At 35.9% G+C, this 23,636-nt stretch overlaps 1 protein-coding gene across 3 annotated transcripts in view; it reads right to left on the reverse strand.

The window, feature by feature from the left end:
* FARS2 (phenylalanyl-tRNA synthetase 2, mitochondrial) overlaps positions 1-23,636 on the reverse strand; it is a 477,886-nt gene that overhangs the window by 234,103 nt on the left and 220,147 nt on the right. The window lies entirely within an intron of this gene.

Raw genomic sequence — 23,636 nt, forward strand, 5'->3', positions numbered from 1 at the left:
AAAGAATAAAAAATGTTTAAGGTGATAATCTAGGAGTTTAGAGATCCATATATTATTTCCTCAGCATCCATTATGACCAATTGGCAAGTATTTATTAAGTACTTACTATGCTCTAGATACATGGTTAAGTGCTAAGGATAAAATGAAAAAGCAAAATATCCCTGCCCAAAACAAGGTTATACTCTAACACATAAGACAAAATATCTACTAATACATAGATGATAACATTTAGCTATTGGAAAAGCTTTATTGAGGGTGAGAAGATGAAGACAATGAAAGGCCTCCTGAAGGGGATGACACGAGTAAATTTAATGAAGGTGAGAAAGGAGAGCATTATCATCATCAAACAATGTATTGAGTAATTACTATGTATGAGAACTGTGCTATGTGCTAGGGCTACAAGTAAGAATAAAACAGTATGAGATGGAGCCAAAATGATGGAAGAGCAGGAAGAAGTTCTGTGAGCTCCTCATCAAAACTCTTCAAAATAGATCAGGAAGACCAAATCCTGATGGGGGAATCCAAGAAAAAGGTCACGGTCAATATTTTTTCAGCCCAGGTGAAATAAGGAAATAGAAAGATTTGTGAACACTGGAGATGCAGTCTAGCCAAGGTTCACTGAGCGAAGCTCTTCAGCAGAGGGAAAAGCTGTGGACTAAGGCAGGGAAGAGGAGATCATACTGGGGCACTGTGATGTCATGAAGGCGGAGGGAAGAGGTGCTAAACAGAGGCTCTGTTGCCTATTACCAACTTTGGGGTTAATGAAAAGGGGACATGTGAGCAAGGATAAAGTTCAGGACAATCATTAACTCTGGTTGGTCTACTGGGGAAGAAGTTTAGAAACAGGCAGCAACTGTGTGAGTCAAACCTTACAAGCAAATCAGTTTGAGCTCCAGCTTCTAGCCTACTAGGCTTCAGCCTGTACATGAAAAGCCAGAATGATGAGTCTGTCCTCAGACCCAGCAGAGTTCTCCAGCTTGATGGTACAGGCTGAATCCAGCCACAGGCTATTGTTGCTCAGATCTAAACTCAGGTCAGGAACCTATAGAGCTTAGACAGAGGGAAGCACTAAGACTTTGCCCTGGATCAGATCACTCTGGAAGCACTGACTTTTTAAAAATCCCTAGTCTGTCCCTAAGAGCTTGCAATAACTCGATGCTAAAATCTCCAAGACCTTCCGTCCAAAAGTGTACAGAATCTAACCCTAATATCAAATCCAAAGTCAGTAAGTAGGCTAGAAGAAGGAGCAAACTAAAAAAAAAAATTCACCACAAAAAGCTAGCACAGAGCCAAGGGCACCCAAGACACAAATCCAAAAGTAGAGAATAATTTTTAAGCATAAAAAAAAAAAGTCACAAATTCCTGGAAGGATTCTAGAATTCCAAGAAATGAAGCACAACTTTAAAAAAATAATTTTTTTTCATAAGTGAAATGAGAACATGATTGGGGAAAATGGAAAAGAAATGAGAACTATTAGAGGAAAGAAATGGAAATGAAATTAACAGCTTAAAACAATAGGCACAAAAATTTGCCTCTTCAACAAAGTCACTAAAAATTAGAAAAAATGTTTCTGTACATATATGTACACACACACACATATGCATGAATATTTCTACATATACATACATTTATAGAAAAGTGTAGACCAAGCAACTAATGCATAATAAATGGGGAGAAAAATGGACTTTTAATGAAATAGAGAACTTCTAACTATTCCTGATGAAAAGTTCAGAACTGGGTAAAAACTTTGATGTCAAACAGAAGAATTAAGAGAAAAAAATCAAAAGATGAACATAAACAAGGAAAGAAATTAAAGAAAACGGATAGGTAGAATAGGTAAGTGTATAATAGGGAAGCAAAAAGGTGGAGAGCAAATGGTGAATATAAACAATAATGAGCAAATTGAGACATACCAAACTACATACCCTCAAGAAATCAGTTGAGGAACAAAGCAGGAAGGTTTGACAGCAATTGTCAGAAGTGATGCATGTAAAAAGTCCCTGGCAGTGGAGACAGTTGCTATACATCATTGTAGCAGAACATCACTTCTAAAGTGAGGTTTCTCTCTCAATCACTATGCCTCTTAACTTTGCAGTATTGGAAAGCAAGATATTATGTCTTACTTACAAGAAAAACAAAAACAATGCACAGTAAAAAGCACACATACATATTGATAGGTTCACAACATCAAATTTTCAGGCAAATACAACAAAACCATTTATGTCCTAAGAAAAATAATTGCTCAAGATCCCTCTACAATACTCAACAGCAAGAACCAAAAGTAAGAGCTTTTCTGAGTCTTACTTTCTCCATCTGTAAAATAAAGTTATCTATGGAACCTCAGAGGAATATCATGATAATCAAATGAGATGATTTATGTAAAATATCTTCTAAATCTTAAAATGTTAAAAATTTATCATTATTTCAGTGATAGAGAGGTACATTAATGTTGGTTTTTCTTCTCAAGAAAAAGAAAGCCATGATAAAAAGCACAAGATTCATGGTTTCCATGTATTGGGGCAGGGAATTGAGGTAATGAGCAAGGTAGTTATAGTTAAGCTTATAGTTAAGAAGACCTGAATGCAAACCTATCCTCAGACATTGGACAAGTCAGTTTGGCTCTCCTGCCTCAGTGTCCTTAATAACATGAAGATAATAACACTATCTCCTCAGATTATAGTCTAAGATCAAATGAGATAATAATTGTAAAATATTTAGCATAGGGTCTGTTACATAGTAAGCCTGTGTAATTGTTAGCTATCATCACCATCATCAATAATTGTTAAGGGACAGGTCACTTCTCCGAGAGCCTCCACAGCTGTGTATCATAGCATCTGAAGTAGTTGCAGGGCAGCCTTTGCTGACACAGGTATTGCGGATTGGGAATGAGATAAATTGGAGGCAAAGGGAAGAGGAGAGAGGTCAGACAATGCAACGGTCTCTCAGTCAGAGAGGTCAGAGAACAGCAACTACCTCACAGTCTCCTTGTATCATCCTCTCACAAGAGGAGACCCATTCTGGGTTGGATCTCCAGCAGCCACTGTCAGGTGGCTCCTATGTATTCCAACAGCTCTCCTGTGTATTCCAACAAATAATATTAAATCTTTAGAAATAGTTATCTATGGCAAGTAAAAACTGATTCACACTTCAAATTAAATTTAGTATTCTCTTCATCTCTCTCCCTCCCTCTCTCTGTCTCTGAATGTTTCTCTATTTATTTTTCTCCCTTCCTTGTTTTTTCCTTCTTTCCTTTTTTGCTATTACTTTTCTAAGAAAGAAAAATCAGCTTTGATGCTCCTGTAATTTTTTTCTATTCTTTTAGCTAGGAAGTTTCTTTGTTTTGGCTGAAGAAGTCCTTAAACAGGATGACATTTGTGTTTCCTTCTTTTTAAGCATTACTTCCTTTGATCCAGAAATATTATAATCCAAATCCTGAGCTACTAGGTCAAAGAAAAAATACTGAAAGCAGTCATGAAGAAAGAATTCAAGTACCAGAGAGCCACAGTCAGGATTATCCATAATTTAGCAATCCCCATCATCAAAAAGTGGAAAGCTTGAAATACAATATTCCTATGAGGTAGATAAAGCAAATATGAGTATTCCCATTTTAGAGATGAGGAGATTACAGCATGGAGAAGATAAATAACTTACCATGGCCACTCAGTTATTAAATCAGTGGAGGCACTTAAACTATGAAGTTTGACTGTAAATCCAGATCTTATTCTACCATATTTCCTCTAAACGTTATAGAATACAAAGGACAGTTGGGTTAGGGATCAGCCTAAAGTTCTTTTTTCTTCTATTTTTCTTGAGAAAGGTAGCAATATATAATGGATAGAAAGCTAGATTCAAATCAAAGAAGATCTGGATTAAAATTCTACATCTAAGTCATATTGACTGTATAACTCACTGAGCTTATAAAATGAACTACAGAAGGAAATACAAATTAATCCAGTATCTTTCCCAGGGTCTCAAAAAGTCAGACACAACAACTGTATTTATTTTGTTAAACATTTCCCATTTACATTCAATCTACTATAGAGGCACTTGTTTGACTCCTTAGTTCTAGGTAACTCTCTGAAACTCTAAGTTGCAGAGAAGGTATCAACCCGTAATGGTACAGGGAGTTTGCTCATCTTAAATCATGTTATTCTTTGTAATCTACTTTCCTCATTCAGCATCATATTCCTAAACCTTCCTATATTTCTTTACCTAATTCTTCATCGTATAGACACAATAACATCCATAAGATTTTGGCTATATTTTCTTTGAGGTCTTCCTTTATAAACCATGGTTTTTCTAAGTCATATGCTTTTAATTTTTAGTCTGGTTTCCTGCCCTCCCCTCCCTCTGTTTCATTATCCATTCCATTTTCGATTTGTGCCACTATAGCTATTAATGACTTTTGGTTTTTATTCTTTACCTTTTGCTTCCTTTTCCTGCTTTCCTAGTTTGTGAGATTTTTTTTTTTTTTTTTTGCTTTTGCTTTTCTCTGGTTCTTTACAATAACCACAAATGTTTCATATATGCTTAGTAAACTGGCTCCTAGCTGAATCTGTGATGATGCTACTAATATACAATCCTTTTTGTTTCAATAAGAGTAAGTTGGCCATTATGGCAATGAAGGTACACACTGGCATCTTCAACACAGATACTGTTTTCTTCCAAAAGTTCATTTGTGTGTCACTTGTTTGGAATTAAGAATTCTCATCTTTCCATATCAATAATATTATAAATGGCTAGGTTTACAGGTCAGGCCACAAAAGCTATTTAGCCCAAAATGCAGTTGAAGAATTACATATTTAAATGAAAAATAGTAGAAACTGATATTATAGAAATACTAGTAATGTAATTAATCAAAACAAAAAAACAATAACATTATAAAATTTTATATTAATTGTAGAATCTCAAAGCTGGAAGGGACTTCGGAAGTGTTAGAATCAGACATCAGATTGAACAGAATTTCCTTCTACAGTGTTCTCTCTACCCATTCCACTCCTCCAAATGGTCATCCAACTTTTACTTGAACTCCAAAGACAAGAAATTCAGTTCTTGATTTAGTATCCCATTTCTTTCCCATAGCTTTGAAAAGGGAATGTCTTTTGCCTTTCTTTACATTGCCAGTGCTTAGCATAGTGTCCGGTACATTACTGTTACTATTGTTTTGTCATTTTTTGTCATTTCAGTCATATTCCATTCTTCATAACCCTATTTGGGGTTTTCTTAGCAAAGGCACTGGGGGTAGGGGTTCATTTCCTTCTGCAGTTCATTTTACATATGAGGTAAAGGAGGCAAACGGGGTTAAGTGACTTGCACAGAGTCATGCAACAAATATCTGAGGCTAGATTTGAACTCATTGAAGATGAACCTTCCTGATTCCAAGCCCATGCTCTAACCACTCTGCAACTCAGCTGCCTGGTATAAAGCATATACTAAATATGTTTACTGACTGACTAAATTATTAGGAAGTTTTTCCTTCTACCAAATTGAAACCTGCCTCTCGGCAACTTCCATTTGTTGATTCTAGTTCTATCTCCTGGGACCGAGTAGAAGAAATCTAATCCCCTTTCTACATGTTTTGTTTATGTTTGTCTGGAAGCTTGGTACAGAAATTCTCTCTACTGCTGAGGACTGTCTGCTTAGAGTCTTATGAAATTGTTCATTATAGTGAGAGATAAAGTAACTTGCCCACGATTATATCCCTAGAGTGTGTCCATCTGAGGCAGGGCATGAACCCAGTTTTCTTTGAGTAAGCCTGGTCCTCTGTCCAATAAACCACAAAGCCTCTCCTCTGTAATATCCCTTCAAATACTTGTAGGAAGTTATTATCCTTCCCAGTAAGCCTTCTGTTCTACAGACTAAATATGATAAAGTAGTTTTTTCTTTATCTTGAATGTTGCCACTTGAAGAAATTCAGGTTTAATTAGAATATGGCAGGAGATTTATGAAGACTTTTGTAGCCATCCTGAAGGGGATGGGGTATTTTCCAAGGCTTTCAAGATGCTGATAATAGCCTTTCCTCAGGCTACAAATGTATGCTGATGTCCCCTACTTTAAAAACAAACACACACACATACTCACTCACACACACAAACACTCTCTCTCTCTCTCTCCCCCCCCCCCCCCCTCTCTGTCTGTCTGTCTCTCTCTCTGTTTCTGTCTGTCTGTCTCTCTCTCTCTCTCTCTCTCTCTCTCTCTCTCTCTCCCTCTCCCTCTCCCTCTCCCTCTCTCTCTGTTTCTGTCTCTGTCTCTGTCTCTCTTTCTCTAGGAAGTAGGAAAAAGGATCAGAAACAAGTAAAACTATTATTGTCAAGTACTACTTTAGAGAACACATTCATTAATCAATACATATTTATTAAGTACCTACTAAGTACTAAACATTTTGCTAAGTACTAGGGATGCAAAAAAACCAAAACAAAGGTAAAGGTAAAGGACAGTCTCTCCCATCAAGGAGCTCATTACATCTAGAGCGTTTTGCGGTTACTATATCATTTTTCAATTTTTCAATTTTAAGACTTTCCTTCAAATTTAGACTGGAAGTTCCTTAAGGGTTAAGGAACATGTCTTCATCCTAACCATGCTCAATGAATATTTCTTGCATTTCTGAATGGGAAATGAACAAGAGGAGCCAAAAAAAAAAAAAAAAAAAAAAAAAAAAAAAAAAAAAACCATTAACACTTGCTACCAAGTTCTTAAATGTGATCTTTAAAAAACACACTTATATATAATTTTATTTTTTATTACTTACGTTAACCTGGTGATAGAATATTAAAATGATATGGGTCTTAGATAGTAGATGATAAATATTTACTGTTGAGATTCTTTTTCTTAATCTTGTGGTGTGTCTTAAAAACTTGTTTCAAAAGTTTAATTTGTATGTGTGAGAGCCTAGTTACCCAAGGTGTTTGCTAATATTATTTTGATATCCCTACATTTATAATGCCTCCTGAATTTAAGTTTCATAATCACATATTCTCAGAATATGTTTTGTAGATATCTCTGCTCACAGATCTCTCATTATGGTTGTGACACAATACATCTTGAAGCAGTTGTTTTCAAATGCATTCTTGTAGTTCCTATTTAAAAAGATGCTAATCTATTAACACATACCATTAATTAATTAATAATTATCAAGTGTCCTCTTGTGCTTGTGTCCCATATATACTTAGCAGACACTTAAGGAGCTTACATTCTAATTGGGAAGATACAGACTCAAAATGTGATTACTAATAGGACAATAAATGATAAGCACCAAATTAATGCTTCTGGCAATCATTCCTGTAGAAATTAAGCCCACTCTGAGGAAGAGGAAAAAGAGGGAAGATACTGAGTTATCAGAGAAGGCTTCATGGAGGAACTGAGATTTGATGTCCCACTCTTACCTGGCTATGCTCTTGCCAGTCACTTGACTGTATTCTAGAGATTTTAATCCTTTCATTTATGGATGTCCAATTTGAAGCCCCAGTGAACTGAATTATGTATCTTTCACCTAAACACCATTCCAGGTGGTTTCCAACCAAGTTATATTTTACACTCTATTTCCTGTCTATTTACTTGCCAGCCCTCTATATTTTCCCTCCATCCTTTCTTCTCTCTCCTTCTATTTTCTAGTTCTGAAATCATGATTAAATCATCCTATCACTGATTTCCAAAGGATTTCTAAATATACTAGTTTCAATTAAAATCTCTGCTTTTTTGGGGGAGAGGGGGAATGGGGAACCAAAGGGCCCCAGACTGGTGACTCCTACCCTTCATGTGTAGTCTCTTAAAGAATAATAGATTCTGAGCTGAAAGGGACTTTAGAAGTAATCAACAACAGACCTCTCATTTTTCCATGAGACAACTGAGTTCCACAGAATTTGCTCAAGATGGCACAGTAATTATCTGAGGTGTAATTACAACTCCAGTCTTTAGGACTCCAAATCCAGAGCTTTGGCCACTCTGCCTGGGTGCACTCAGCTTCTTGAGGGCAAGGGCTATCTTTATTTGTGTATCCTCAGCACCCATTACACTGCTTGGTGCATACTAAATGCTTTTCTTCACTGATTAATTTTGAGATCAGTTATGGCAGGGAGGAGGGAGAATATTTGAAATAAGGAACACAGTATGCACAAAGGCGTGAGAGCCAGAATCAGAGCATGGCAGGGAATGGATGGAATAACCATGACTAGAACACAGGGTTTATACCAGAGAATAGTGGGAAATAATTCTGGAAAGAAAAGTAGGAAATACTCTGTGAAGGGTTTTGCTTGTCAAGATAAGGTTCTCGATTTTGATTTATAAATAGTGAGACGTCACTGAAGACCTTGGAAAAAGGGACAATATGCAAAAATGACGTTTTAGAGGAATGGAAAGAGACTTTATGGCACTTAGTGATTGACTGTATATAGGGGAAGGGGTGAGAAAGGGTCAAAGACTTCTCTAACATTTTTAACTTAAATGACTAGGGATGTTATGGTTCATGGTGACTAACTACAAACTGAAACACACATCTAAGACTGAATTTTTACCCTTCCCCCTCAAAATGGCTCTTCTGTTGTTCTCCAGTCATTAATATTAGAAACGTGAATTATTGTTGGTAGTAAGGTTTCAGTGAAAAGATCATGCTGATGTTAAGAAATTTTCTGGGGGATGCCAGATAAAAGTTAGGGCTGCAGATATAGACTGGAAGCAATCTTCATAGAAAAAATAGCTAAAACCACAATAGTGGGGGGAAAGCTAAAGAGATAAAGCAGAGGCTGAACCTTGGGGAATGCCCCCAGTCATAGAGTGGGAAGAATAATCAGAAGAGAAAATAGAGGAGTATTAAAAATTAATTTATCTCAGGGACTCTAATTCTTGTTTTACAGATGGGGAATTTTGTTGATCACAAATGTATTTAGAGGCATTAAAATGAAAGGAAACATATAGGTGCTATATTAAGAATGAATCTATATGGTACTATTTTTATCAGAGAAGAGAAAGTAGTTAAAACAATTAGAGGAATATGAGTATGATGGCAACAGCCACAAAAGAAATTATCAGAAAGTTCTGGGAAGAGCAGTGTTATTTCTTCTTTTTAACACAATCAGTGCTGGATTTGAAGGCAACTACAGAAACAGGGACCAGCATAAACCCAAGCTTGATAAGGTGAAATACAGTGGTAGTGAATGGTGTGGTTTATGGGTAGAAGGCCATGTTGTATAATAAAGAAGATAAGCTGTAAGCAGACCTAGGCTATGAAAATCCAGGTGATATTATTGCACTGGCACTTTTTTAGGAAGTAGAAACAACTGACTAAAATACAAGGGTTTACCTTTATGATGTCCTCTAGATTGATGTCCTTAGCTGCAGATGCCATAGGCTATTACTTGCACAATCAGCACAATGTTTCTACATTCTAGAGTCAGGGAAAACAAGAACTATTGTGTCCTCCCAGCTGCCACCTCCCTCCATCTACCTTCTTCAGACAGGTGAGTTGGCTCCATAAAGAGAAGTTCTAGTGCTGAATGGACTGCACAGGTCATTTTATAATGACTTCTACAAAGTCACACAAGTAGTAAGTATCTGAGGTAGAATTTGAACCTGGGCCCTCTGCTCTTTCTTCTCTTAGGAAAAGGGCTCTATAGCATCTGTCCCAGTTCTATGCACTCTTCCTACTGTGATTAGATCAGGAGTAGCAGGTGTGTGATATTCCCCGGAGCTAGACAAGAGTCTGTAAGTTCAAGTTACTACACCATAAGGCCACATCCTTGGGGAGTCCCCATGCCAATAACAAATATACTCCCACCTGCCATCTCTTCCCTCTAGCTCTCAAATTAAAATGCTCTATTATATTCAGAGGCCAAGAACTGTCCTCACTAATTCTGAGACGGAAATGCTAATGTTTTCTATTGAATAGTAATGTAAGAGTCCCCTAGGAGAGTGTCTGGACTTATGGACGCTTCTAATGCAGCAGACATTTTTCCCAATATCTGGCAGGCAATGAGATAACCTTGTCATTAACTGGGACCCTTCTGCCAGCAAGTAATAGCATTTTTGAAGATATATATACACATACATATACATATGTATATGTATATACAAGTACACACAGAATATATAAAAAATAATAGAATATTTTTAAATGGTAATTAAGGAAGAGTGGATACCAGCAGCTAGGGATATTAAAAAAGGTTTCCTGTAAATGATAGTGGTTTTGTTGCATCTTAAAGTATGAAAATTATTCTATCAGATGAAAGTAAAGAGGGAATACATTCCAGGCTAAAAAGGGTGATGGAATGTCCTGTAGATAGAATAGAGATTGAATCAATGAGGGAGGGAAGAAGAGAGGGAAGGAGGGAGGCAGGGAGGCAGGGAGGAGGGAGGCACAATAACAATAGACTGAAAATAATTATCAAAAATAATAGCATCAGATTGATAACAGCATTTTCTTGACATTAGTTAAGACAGCAGTTACCAAGAAAAGAGCCTTAGTACATTTAATCTATACTGATTTTTGTATCTACAACTAAGGTTTCTATAAGCATCTTAAAATTACTAATGTCATACACCCCATTTAGCCCCTTAGGGCCCTAACTGGATTAAACAGCCAGCCACGTGGGCAGAGTAAAATACAAAAATACAAAAATACAAAAATAAATAAATAAATAAGCAAACAGTTCAAGCCATCGCAGTAGTGCCCATGGATATCAAAAAATCTAAAGAAAGTTCTACATCACCTAGGACTGATACTCTTTGAACATCTATGGGATGAAAGTAAAAATAATTGTATAGGATGAGAAGGTGTGGCCAAATTGTAATCTGTGACATTTGAGGATATTCCCATTTCAGTGAGATAATGATTCCATTCAAACAGCAGGAACACATGCATGTAGTCTGTTAGTATGACTGAGAACTACAACTATATTCAGATAGTGTTACTAGTTCTATTTTCCCTGTTTTTCCATTAGTAAGTTTAAAATAATTTCTCACTTCTATTTTTTTCCCCCATCACATAAAAGAGATCTATTCTGGCAGTTAAGGAATAAATATCATTTTTGCAGGCAGTATGAGTTAAAATTTTGAACTTGGAATTTCCTCTTACTACAAATAATTATATCTAGGTAACTGACTTTTACAGATGGAGAAGGAATATATCTTAGGCTGTGTTTTCTCTGATTTGTATAATTCAACATTAAATTCAAAGAAAGCCTCAAAATAAATAAAACATTTTCCAAAGCTACTCATTTCAAGCTTCTGTCTTGGCCTACTGCTGCTTAATTTGGAGTAAGGTGAAAATAACCCCATGGTGAAACTGTATAAATCATTACTGATTATATATGGAAAGGCATTGTTGAAGGTGGCCAAAGAGGAGCAATCAATCATAATCAAGCATTTATTAAGTATCAACTACATGTTAGCCACTGTCATAGGCACTACAAAGACAAAAAAAAAAAAAAAGTGTCCCTGCAGTTAAAAATTCTTGTCTTTTGTAACGAGAAACAATGTGTGTGCAGATACATATATAGCTATATACAAAATATATTAAAAATGGTAATTTTAAGAGAAAGACTATTAGGAAGGCTGGGAGAAGGGAGAGGGATCAGGATAGTAAAAGGCAATGCAGAAAAAGTAAAGAGGTAGGAATAGAGACAGAATATATCACCAACAAAACCATGGATTAGATTTGGAAATATTTGGCAGCATGACACTTATAGAGAGCAAAGAAAGCTTAGGGGGAAGAAGTTTAAGTACTCATTTTTAAAGATTTTTTTTTTTTTTTGAGGGGGAAAGAGACCATTTCTTAACTGTACAATTTAGGAATGAGTTCATTAACTTATCCAAATCATCTCAAAGTTTGGAACACAAAGTCTTACAAAAATGAATGTTGAAAACTATTGTTACATGTATTTGGAAAAATAAAATATTATTGAAAATTTTAAAAAGAAAAAAAAAAAAAGAAAATGAGACCAAGGTTGAAAATTTAGGCAACAGAAAGGATACTAAGGCTTTCAGTATTAATGTCTAAAAATCAAAAGATTAGTACCCCCAAAAGATGAGGTTTTAGGTTTTAGAAGAAAGATATTATGTTTCACTTTGGACATGTTAAGTTTGTGACAAATGTGAGATATCCAGTTTGAATTGAAAAACATAGTGATCTGGCAATCATCTCTATAAAGATGATTTCTTTTTTATAGATTAGTTTTGATAGATGCCATCACTTACAGAGCCCATCATCATTCTGTGACAATCAGCAACAAACCTTGAAAATCTGGTAGTAGGTACTTATGCCCTGCCTTCACACTCAAGTCTCACTATCTCTAAAAAAACATTCCTCACTTGATCCTCCCAACCCCACTAGCTACCATTCCATTTCGTCCTTTTCAGAAAAATCATGAAAGCCATCCACCCTATGAATCCGTATTCACCCTTTTCTATACACAGGCTTTTAATCTCATTATTCAATTTAAACTGCTTTCTCCAAAGTTGCCAGTGGTCTCTTAACTGTCAAATCTAGTGTCATTTTCTCAGTTATCATCCTTCTTGACTTCTCTGCAGTATCACCTTTGAGTACCCTACCTTGTGGATATTATTCTTCTCTAGGTTTTCACACCACCAGCATCTCTTGGCTCTCCTCCTACTAACAAGACTGCACTTTCTTAGTCTTATTTCTCGGTTCTTCATCCTTATCCTTTGTCTTGGGCCCTTCTTTCTTTTTCTTTTTTCCATTTGATGATATCATTATCTCCCATGGATTCAATTATCATTTGTTTACAAACAATATAATCTCCATATGGATGATAACTGATAAAAAGAGATTAATAATTGGTTGAAAAATGGAAATCCCTCATGAAGCCACCACTCCACTTCTAATCCACATCATTTCACAACTGGACTGCTGCAACAATTTTGTAATTGGTCTCCGTTCCTTAAATCTCTCCTCATTTCAGTTAATATTCCACTCATTTGCCGAAATAATTTCCTAAATTCCAGGACCCACCACGTCACTCTCCATTGCTTCTAAATCAACCAACTCCAAGATGGCCCAGTGTCATAAAGACATCATTTTATTCTACGGAAAGGACACTAAGGAATACACATTACCATCTGCTGTGCTGTTCTACACTAAGGACTCCTGGGCCTTTCTATATGACTTACACCTGAAACCTTCAATGTGCATTGTCTCCATCTATTCGAGAGAGAACTCTGAGAGCAGGAACTATCTTGTCTTTCTATTTATATCCCCAGCTCTTAGCAGAATGCTTGGTACATAGTAAGAGTTTAATAAATGCTTTTCATTCATTCATTCATCACTCATTTCAGGACCACATACACAGCGCCATATTTGGTATTTAAAGCTATTGATAAGTGGCAGGGGCTCTTCTACCTTTCCAGTGTTACACTTTATGCCTCATCACTCATTCTGAAGTACAACTACGAAGACTTACCTCTGCAAAGGCTATCCTCATGCTTTAGTGTCTCTGGCTTCCTTCAAAGATCAGATTCTCCCTTTTACAGGAGGCCTTTCCTAGTCATCTCCCACCTCCCCTCCCTCCAGTGGCTAGTGAACCTCTCTTTGAGATTATCTTCCATCCACTCCATATCTTGTATTTCCTTAGTTAGTTACATGTCTCCTAGAATATGACCTTCTTGGGGGGGGAGAAGGAGGTAGGGGATTTTTATTTTCATTTATATTCCTAGTACTTAGCAAAAATCCCCCACAAAACTGACCCTTAACAAGTTCTTAATAAATACTTCTTTGATTGGCTAATTTGATGTATTGATTTCAATCTGCTACTAAGTAGCTATGTAAGGAAGCATCTCTAAGCCTCAGTTTGTTTATTTGAAAAATAAATTAGATTTTCTAATCTTTTATTAGATTAGCTAATCTTTGGATTAGATTGGATTATCTAATTATTTAATGGATTATCTAATCTTTCAGAGATTTTTTTTTCAGCTCTAACATTCCATTATTCTATCAAGTTAAACTATTCAGAAAGTTCAGGGTATAAAAAATTCTGTCAATGGAGCAAGCAGCTATAAGGCATAGTGGGTAGAGCGCCAGCCTTCCAGTTGGGAGGGCCTGAATTCAAATACAGCCTCAGATACTTAGCACTTATTAGCTGTGTGACCCTGGGCAATTTAACCCCAATTGCCTTGCAATTGAAGAGAGAGAGTGTGTGTGTGTGTGTGTGTGTGTGTGTGTGTGTGTAGACAGAGAAGGAGAGAGAGGAGAGGGAAGGGAGAGGGAAAGGTCAGAAGAATACTGGCAAAACACTATATCTTATTACTCAGGGTCTTTCAGCTTCCAGGCCCCAAACCTTTGCAGAGTACTTGACTTTATAACAGTTTATAACAGATATATACATTTATATTAAATTTACATTGGTGTTGGATATGAAAATTAAATCATATAGATATAACCAACGATATGGTCCTCAGAAAGAGCATTAACTAAGTTGGGAATTAGGGATGCTTGAATTATATTGCCCAATCTATCACTGACTAGCTGTATGAACAGGGTTAGGTCAACAAATCTTGGGGGGGGCCATCTTTAAAATGATGGAGTTGGCAGAGATAATTTCTAAAGTACCTTTTTTCTCTAAAATTCAGTGACTTGACTGGGGAGAGGGGAGCCAAGATGGTGGAATAAAGGCAATAAAAGAAAAAGGAATAAAGGACTCTCCCAAGCTGTCCCCAAAACGCCACTTACGTACCTTTAAGTAATGATTCTAAACAAGCTGTAGAGCATCTGGACCCACAGAGCAAACAATGTTCCAGCCAAAGATTATTTGCTTAGAAGGTTGGCAGGAAAGGTCTGCTGCAACAGGGTGGGAGTGCAATGCAGTCCTGGCACAAGCAGGGCACCCAGCCTGAGCCCAACAAACCAGGAGTGGGCTTTGCAGCCTCTGAATGGCCGCAATAGCGGTTTCCAGATCCCACACACACCAAAGACAACTTAGAAGGTCAGCAGGAAAGGTCTGACACCCTAGGGTGCGAGGCGAGCCCCAGGAAACAGGAGCAGAGCTCGGAAGCCACTCCATCAGCAGTGGTCACAGCTTCTGGAGGTCCCAGCCCACAGACTGGTAAGGGCCCAAACAGCTGTTCAGAAGAAAATTGTGAGGGTCTCTTTGCTAGCACTAAGGCAGCACTCTGTTACTTTGCCCATATGCACATCTGCACACGGTGCAGGCTCTCGGTCCCAGGTAAAGAAGGAACACTAACAAGAACAGAGCTTAAAGCCCGAGTAGAACAGAGAACTCTCCTCATGTTCCAAGGCAGAAAAAGGGGCTCATGTTCACTCACAGACTCAGCATGAGCCAAGAGAATAATAAGCACACTTCTCCTTGGATCATACTATGTAAAAACTGAAGACTTATAGGTCCCTAGGAGGATCTCTGAAAACAGCTGCACAAAACCATTAAATCTTGGGACATTGCCCCCTCTACCCTGGAACAAAGCCTTACTTTAACAAAGAATTAATTAAAAGCAGAGTAATGGGCCAGGAACATGAACAAACAACAGAAAAATATTCTGATCATAGAAAGTTACTGTGGTGACAAGGGAGATCAAAACACGCACTAAGAAGATAGCATTGTCAAAGCTGCAGCAGCCAAAGCCTCCAAGAAAAATAAAAATTAATTTCAGGCCATGGAAGAGATCATAAGGAATTTTGAAAATCAAGTAAGACAAGTAGAAAAAAATTTGGGAAGAGAAATTTAACTGATGCAAAAGGAAGTACAAAAAGCTAATGAGAATAATACCTTAAAAAGCAATATTGGTCAAAAGGAAAAGAAGGTACAAATGCTCACTGAGGAAAATAATTCCTTAAAATTTAGATTTAAGCAAATGGAAGCTAATGATTCTATGAGAAATCAAGAAATAATAAAACAATGGAAACTATCTCACTGGAAAAACAAGGGGCCTGGAAAATAGATCCATGAGAAATAATTTCAAAATTATTAGTTTACCTTAAAGCCATGATCAAAAAAGAGCCTAGATATAATTTTTCAAGAAATTATCAAGGAAAACTATCCTGATATTCCAGAACCAAAGGGTAAAACAGAAATTGGAAATATCTACTGATCACCTCCTGAAAGAGATCCCAAGATAAAAACTCCTAGAAATATTATAGCCAAATTTCAGAACTCTCAGGTTAAGGAGAAAATACTGCAAACATCCAGAAAGACACAATGTACAGTGAAGCCACAGGATAACATAATATCTATCAATTTCTACATTAAAGGATCAGAGAGCTTGGAATATGATATTCTGGAGAGCAAAGGAGCTAGAATTGCAACTAAGAATCACCCACCCAGTAAAACTAAGTATAATCCTTCAGAGAAGAAGATAGACATTCAATGAAATAGAGCGCTTTTCAAGCATTTTCGTGATGAAAAGAGCTGAATAGAGAATTTGATTTTGAAATACAAAACTCAGAAGTATAAAAAATGTAATCCAGAAAAAAAACAAATCATAAAGGACTTAATAAAGTTAATCTATTTACATTCTTACTTGGGAAGATGATACTTCTAACTCAGAAGAATTTTCTCATTATTAAGGAAGTTAGAAGAAATGTATATAGACAGAGGGCACTGGTGTGAATTGAATATGAAGGAAGAATATCTAAAAAAATAAAATTAAGGGGTGAGAGAGTAATATACTGGGAGAAAGGTTAAGGGAAAGGTGGAATGGCATAAATTATCTGCTGCAAAAAAAGGCAAGAAAAAGCTTTTACAGTAGAGGGGAAAACAGGGTAGGGAAGTGGACTGAATCATCAGAATTGGCTCAAAGAGAAAATAATATACACATTCAATATGGACATAGAAATCTTTCTTACCCTGTAAGAAAGGAGGGGAAGGGGATATGAGAAGGGGGAAGGGTAATAGAAGGAAAAGCATACTGAGGGAGAAGAGAGTCAGAAACAAAATACTTTTGAGGAAAGACAGGATGAAAAGAGAGAAATAATAGAATAAATTGGGAAATGCAATTAGCAATAGTAATTGTGAAAAGAATTTTGAAGCAAGCTTTTCTGACAAAGACCCTATTTTTCAAACACATAGGGAACTGAGTCAAATTTATAAAAACTAAGAGTCATTTCCTAATTGATAAATGATCCAAAAATATGAACAGTTTTCAGATGAACTAATTAAACTATTTACAGCCATATTTAAAAATGCTCTCACTCACTACTGATTGGAGAAATTCAAATTAAAACAATTTTGAGGTACTACCTCATAACTATTAGTGATTAATGGGGCCAGAAAAGGAAAATGACCAATCTAAGAGGGAATGTGGAAAAAATTAAGCATTAATACATTGTTGGTGGAATTGTGAACTAATTCAACTATTCTAAGGAGCAATTTGGAACTATGACCAAAGGATTATAAAATCATGCATATTCTTTGATCTAACAATGCCATTACTAGGCATGTATGCTAAAAAAGGTTAAAAAATAAAAGGAAAAGGACCTATGTGTACAAATATATTTATAGAAGTTTTTTTCTCAGGAAAAAGAATTTGTAATTGAGGAAATGCCCATCAATTGGGGAATGGCTGAATAAGTAAGTGGTAAGTGATTAAGATGGAATATTATTGTTTTATAAGAAATTATTATCAGAATGACTTGAGAAAGACTGAGAAAGTCCTCCATGAAATCATGCAAAGTGAAATGTATTGTGTAAATAGTAATAGCAAGGTTGTGGGAAATTCAGATGTGAATGATTTTATTATTCTCAGAAATATAATGATCTAAAGACTAAAGGATTTATGACGAAAAATGTTATTCATACTCAGAACTTTAAATGTCCTTCTCAATGAGGGAGGAGAGAAGAAAGAAGAAAGAGAATCTGAAACTCAGAGTTTTAAAAACAAATGTTAAAAATTGTTTTACATGTAACTGGAGGGAAAAAATAAAATATTGAAGAAAATTATAATTGTTCAAAAAAATAAAATTCAGTGAATCTGCTACTAGCACTACAAATAAACTAGTAGTATTTATGCCTTTGCTGTTCTTATTCAGTTGTGACAACTTTTTGTGACCCTAGGTACCATAAAAATACTGTGTATGGAGTTTTCTTGGCAAGAATATTTGAGTGTTTCATCATTTTTTTTCACCAGTGCATTAGGGCAAACAGAAGCTAAATCTAAAACTGCATTGTTTTACATGTAACTGGAGGGAAAAAATAAAATATTAAAGAAAATTATAATTGTTCAAAAAAATAAAATTCAGTGAATCTGCTACTAGCACTACAAATAAACTAGTAGTATTTATGCCTTTGCTGTTCTTATTCAGTTGTGACAACTTTTTGTGACCCTAGGTACCATAAAAATACTGTGTATGGGGTTTTCTTGGCAAGAATATTTGAGTGTTTCATCATTTTTTTTTTCACCAGTGCATTAGGGCAAACAGAAGCTAAATCTAAAACTGCATTTGAACTCAGGTCTTTTTGACTCCAAGATCAGTGCTCTGAGTCACCTCGCTACCTCTAGTACTTGTGCCTATATCATACTATTTCAGAAGCACAGAAAAGTCCTCTACTCACCCTCACCTTATTTAATCCCCTTCTTTATGTTGAAATGCTTTCAGTTTCTTTATTAGGCAGAAAAAAATTCTTTTATTTGTGCCAGTGAAAATTAATCCAGGAAAAGGTTAGATATTAAGTAAAACTTATTCATACTCAAATATACACGAGTATCAGATACTTCCCTGCTATGTGATCCTGGGCAAGTCACATAACCTGCCTGTTTCAGTTGTTGTAAGGATCCAACGAGAACGTATCTGTAACATTCTTAGCATAGTGCCTGACACATAGAAGTGGAATCAGGATAATAAATTTTAAAATTCTTCTACTTCATAATTTTACCAAAAGCCATCACTGCATGTATTAAGAATAGAGGCAAGTAATGTAGGGGGAAAACTTACTGGGCTTGAAGTAAAAGGATTTAGGTTTGAGTCCCAATTATATCACTCAACATGTGAACTTGATAAAATCATTTAACTTTTCTGAAGTCTCAGTTTCTACAATATAAAAATGAGGATCAGAATGCCATAGCAATTTGTAACATCAAGATAGGAAAAATATGAACTGTGGGGACATAGTTTTTAATCACAATCATTTTCTTTTGAAATTCCTTCCCTTAATCAAAAGACCTTCATATTTTCAGTGACCAACAATACTGAAAAGAAAATATGAATTGTCCCACCCACTAAAAATGTTCTCAATAATTAATGTTTGAACATTAATATTTTCAGTTATTATCTCTGAAAATGTTGATTTTTGGCAGGGGGGAGGGAATGAAATTTTACAGGAAGTCACTACTCCAAGGCTTTCCCACTCAGAACAGCCTGTACCAATGGCATTATACTGAAAGAAAGAAAGCACTGTTAAGGGGCCAGGTAAGCAGAACGTTAATCAGATGATGACAAAAACACATTTACATTCTCTTGCACTGCTTTGACTGCAGCAAAAAATCAAAACGATCGCATTATCCTCCATCTCTGTAGAATTGATGTGTTTAGGTTGCTGCATGCAATCTGTTTTAAATTATGTACTAAAACAAGGATTTTGCTTGCAGTTTCAGAATGCTAAGTAAGCCACTGATTAAGAACACTAGAAACTCAAGTAAACATTCAATTATGCCTTCTCAGGAGAAAAGATGCTCTAGCCCACCCTTTAAAAGAAAAACACACACACACACACATACACACACACACACACACACACACACACAGGTATTCTTATTGGAATAGATGCCTTGTGAAAACACTTTATTTTGGGTCTGGACATTCTACTTTGTTTGTGTCCCTTGAAATATTGTACAATTTCAGTTATCTGAAATCCATAGAGAATAAATAATTTTGGTTAGTTCACTGATTACCAGAGGCTTAGTGTCAGAATGTTTTAAAATTCCCTTCCTCTCCCTTCCGACGCCCATGGACCAGTGATTTCATTGATATAGGGAAGAAATTCCCAAAGCATAGCAGATCTGAACCTGCTCTGTAATTTCTAGCTTTAGAGGGTCATCTGGGTATTCAGGGTAAAATTAAATGATTCATACAGGTTCATACAGCTAACAGAAACCAGAATTGGGACTTGAACCCAGGTTCTCCTGACTCAGAGGCTAGCTATCATATCTACCAAACCATGTGGTCCATCCACATATTTTGTTTTAAAGGAAGCATATAAAATACCCTTTACACTTCCTGGGAATAAATGGCGATGCTGAGCAAATTTAACCTTTTCTAGATGAATCCAGGATTCCCACTACATCCATAAACTATGCTGATAAGCTAGGAATACACATACATTATGTTTTTATTTAGTAATAGAATCACAGAATATCATAGCTGTAAGAGACTTCAGAAGCCATCTAGTCCAACATGTAATGCCTTCCCTTTGCAAAGCTCATGGGCTGTGTTGGGTGATTGTCTCTCTAAGAGCTCCTTCTATGCTCAAAGCAACAGAGATGTTTTATGCCTTTGAGGTCCATTAAAGTATAACACATGTGGATTTTCTTTCTTTCACACTACTTCTGTATTAACTTCTTACTTTTAAATTCACTTCCTTGACATCCATGTTTCACCTTTACAATGCATCTAATCATCTAGCCATTTACCTAGATCATTTAGCCATTTACATGATGCTCTTGTCCTGCTTCCTCCCACCTGAAAAAGCATGAATACCCAAAGACTTTTAGAATGCATATCCCCAGTTTTTTGGGAACCACGTGTTAGCTACACATCTTTGGAGTTTCCTTTCCCCACGGGCCAAGTGAGGGGGTGAAATTGGCTCAACTAAACCATTCTATCTGCTGGCTGTTTCTACCCATCAGTCCATGCTTCACCTTTATACCCCATCTAGTCAACTGTATTTTATCATCTAATTGCTGCCAGAGGAATGTACACATTCTTTTTTTTTTTTTTGAATATACATTTTCAACTCTTCTGCTCCTTACTTCCACACCTTTATATTTCTTGCTCTCGACAGCTATCCAATTTTTATGTCATTACTGAAATAAAAGGCACATCATATACATCAACTCACCATTATGACTTCCCAGACCAAAATGTCCTTTGCAGGTTACTGTTTTCATTACTACAAGTAGTCTTCTCTATTAGAATATAATCTCCTTGAGAGCAAGAACTATCTCTCATGTTTCTGTATGTGTATATTCACATACATACATATATATTTGTATACACAGGGCCTATCATACAAAGTAAGTACTGAATAAATGCTTTTTCATTCATTCGCCTTTTTTTTTTGCTGAGGCAATTGGGGTTAAGTGACTTGCCCAGGGTTACACAGTTAGGAAGTGTTACGTGTCTGAGACCAGATTTGAAATCAGGTCCTCCTGACTTCAGGGCTGGTGCTCTATCCACTGAGCCACCTAGCTGCCCCCCCATTCATTCATTTTTGATGGTTTCTGATATTAATTACCTTCGTTGATGCTTCTACTGAAGATGATGTCTATAGATGTTTTCTCATCTTCTTTATGTTATCCTAAACCTTATTCATCATTATTCTTGATTCTTTCACCCCAATCTCAGTAGAAGCTGTCCTTGTCCTTATTAAGCACAACAATCCTGTACTTAATTTAATATTCTCTTATATCTATATCCTTTCCTTCTGTGACCTTGTTTTCCATTAATCATTCTTTCACATTACTTTAATCTCTCTCTCTCTCTCTCTCTCTCTCTCCCCCCCTCCCCCTTTCCTTCAAGACAGAATTAGGCTAAAAATATTAAATCATAAAATCTTCCAAGGATATTTCTACTTCATCAAACTCTCATCTTGCTTCTCCTTCCCTTAATTTTTCCAAATACTTAATCTTCAGCCAAAGCAATCTGGCTTTCTGCAAGATCACTAATATCACTGACTTTTTAGGAAAGAGCTAATGTTTACTACTATTTCTCTAGTACAGGCTCCTCCTCATTCCTAATCCCTAGAAATTCACTTTCCCAAAAAAGCAAATAAGACTGTCTTTGCCAATCATCATTGGCCAAGAACCAATCATCCTGGCTTTCCTAATACAGGAAAATTTAGTAACCTAAAGATTTAAAAAGTCCCAATCAAGTACTTTTGTTGTTCTTTAACCTCCTCCTATTCTTAAAACACAAATGTTTCCCAAGTACTATTATTAGCCCTCGTCTCTTTGAAATTCTCATGAAATCTCATGGCTTCGAATAATCACCTCTATATCTACATCAGTTATCAATAACTTTCCATCAATTCTCATTCCACTTATCCATTTGTCAAGTCCTCTCATTTCTACCTCTTGTATATGAATCTACCTTAACTCTTACTGGAACATTATTAGTTCAGACTCTCACCTTTTACGTGCAAACTATCATAAAAGACTCCTAACTAATCTTTTTTTCTTCAGTCCAGCCTTCATATTACTATGCTCAAGTAATTTTTCTAATGCACCACTATGATTATGATACTCAATAGCCTTCAGTGGCTCCCTCTTATTAAATAAAGCATAAGTAATATTCCAGAAATATTCTCATTAATTCAAGGTCACATACAGAAAATCCTCTTCTCTCTCCCAGTCTTTTTTTGTTGAAAATGTTTCAAAACCATGCTAGTATAATTTCTTCTCTCTTTTTAAGGGAAATATATTATTAGCAATCTAATGTAGTTGATAGAAAATGAGACATTGGTCCTAAAACCAAGAAGCCTTGGTTCAAATACTAGCATTGCTAATTAATAATCATGTCCCATCTAATAAGGCACTTAATCTCTAGAAATTTTAATTCCATCACATTAAAAATTAGTGTGTGTCTAACCATATAAAGATACATAGATACATAGATGGATACATAGCTTCGTGTCTCACTCATTAGAACATAAGCTTATTGAGAGTAGGGATTGTTTCATTCTTTGTGTTTATATCCTTGGTGCTTGTCACTTAGTGAATACTTAATAAATAACTGTTAATTAGTTAATAGCTCACATAGTTGTGAGCATGAAACTAAATGACATGAAAAGCATTCTGGCAAACCTCATAATTCTATATAAATTTCAATTTAATAATAATAGTAATAATAATTAAGAAGACCTTGTAGTTCTCAGTGTTATGATAGTGAACATATTCACTTTATAAGATCAGGGATGAAAAATGTAGAAGAAATCAAACCAAAAAAGAAATGAATCTAGGTCATTCACTGAATGCCTTTAGTTTTCTTTATTTTTAAAGTCTCTGACATCAATTATTGTTCCTTTCACCTCTATGACAAGCATATGGAGTGAGACTGAGGAAAAATTGTTGATAAGTTTTGCAATAATTTACTTTCCATCTGTTTCATCTGCAAAGGATGAGTGTTAGACCAGAACTCTTCTAGCTTTAATATCCTATAATTTTATGTTTCAAGAATGTAGTTAGTTGACTTGTAGTGAGAGGTTCTTACTCAGGTATGAACTATATGAGAAAATAGCTGGAAAGAATATATTTATTGGGAATCTCACAAATATAACAGAAAAGCCTTTGAACTAAAAAAGAAAGGGAGAGGACAAAAGGGCCTATATTTACCCACCAACCTAGATGTCAGAGGGCCTACCTACAAAGCAGAGAGCAGCAGTAAATGTTCAGAAATTCACAGGAAACAAAAATCTAAGAAAGGAGCCAGTAATATAACTGATGGTCTCAGATTTCTATTAACTAAAGCA

Source organism: Sarcophilus harrisii, chromosome 1 (assembly GCF_902635505.1).
Source record: "Sarcophilus harrisii chromosome 1, mSarHar1.11, whole genome shotgun sequence".
In the NCBI taxonomy this organism is placed as follows: Eukaryota; Metazoa; Chordata; class Mammalia; order Dasyuromorphia; family Dasyuridae; genus Sarcophilus; species Sarcophilus harrisii.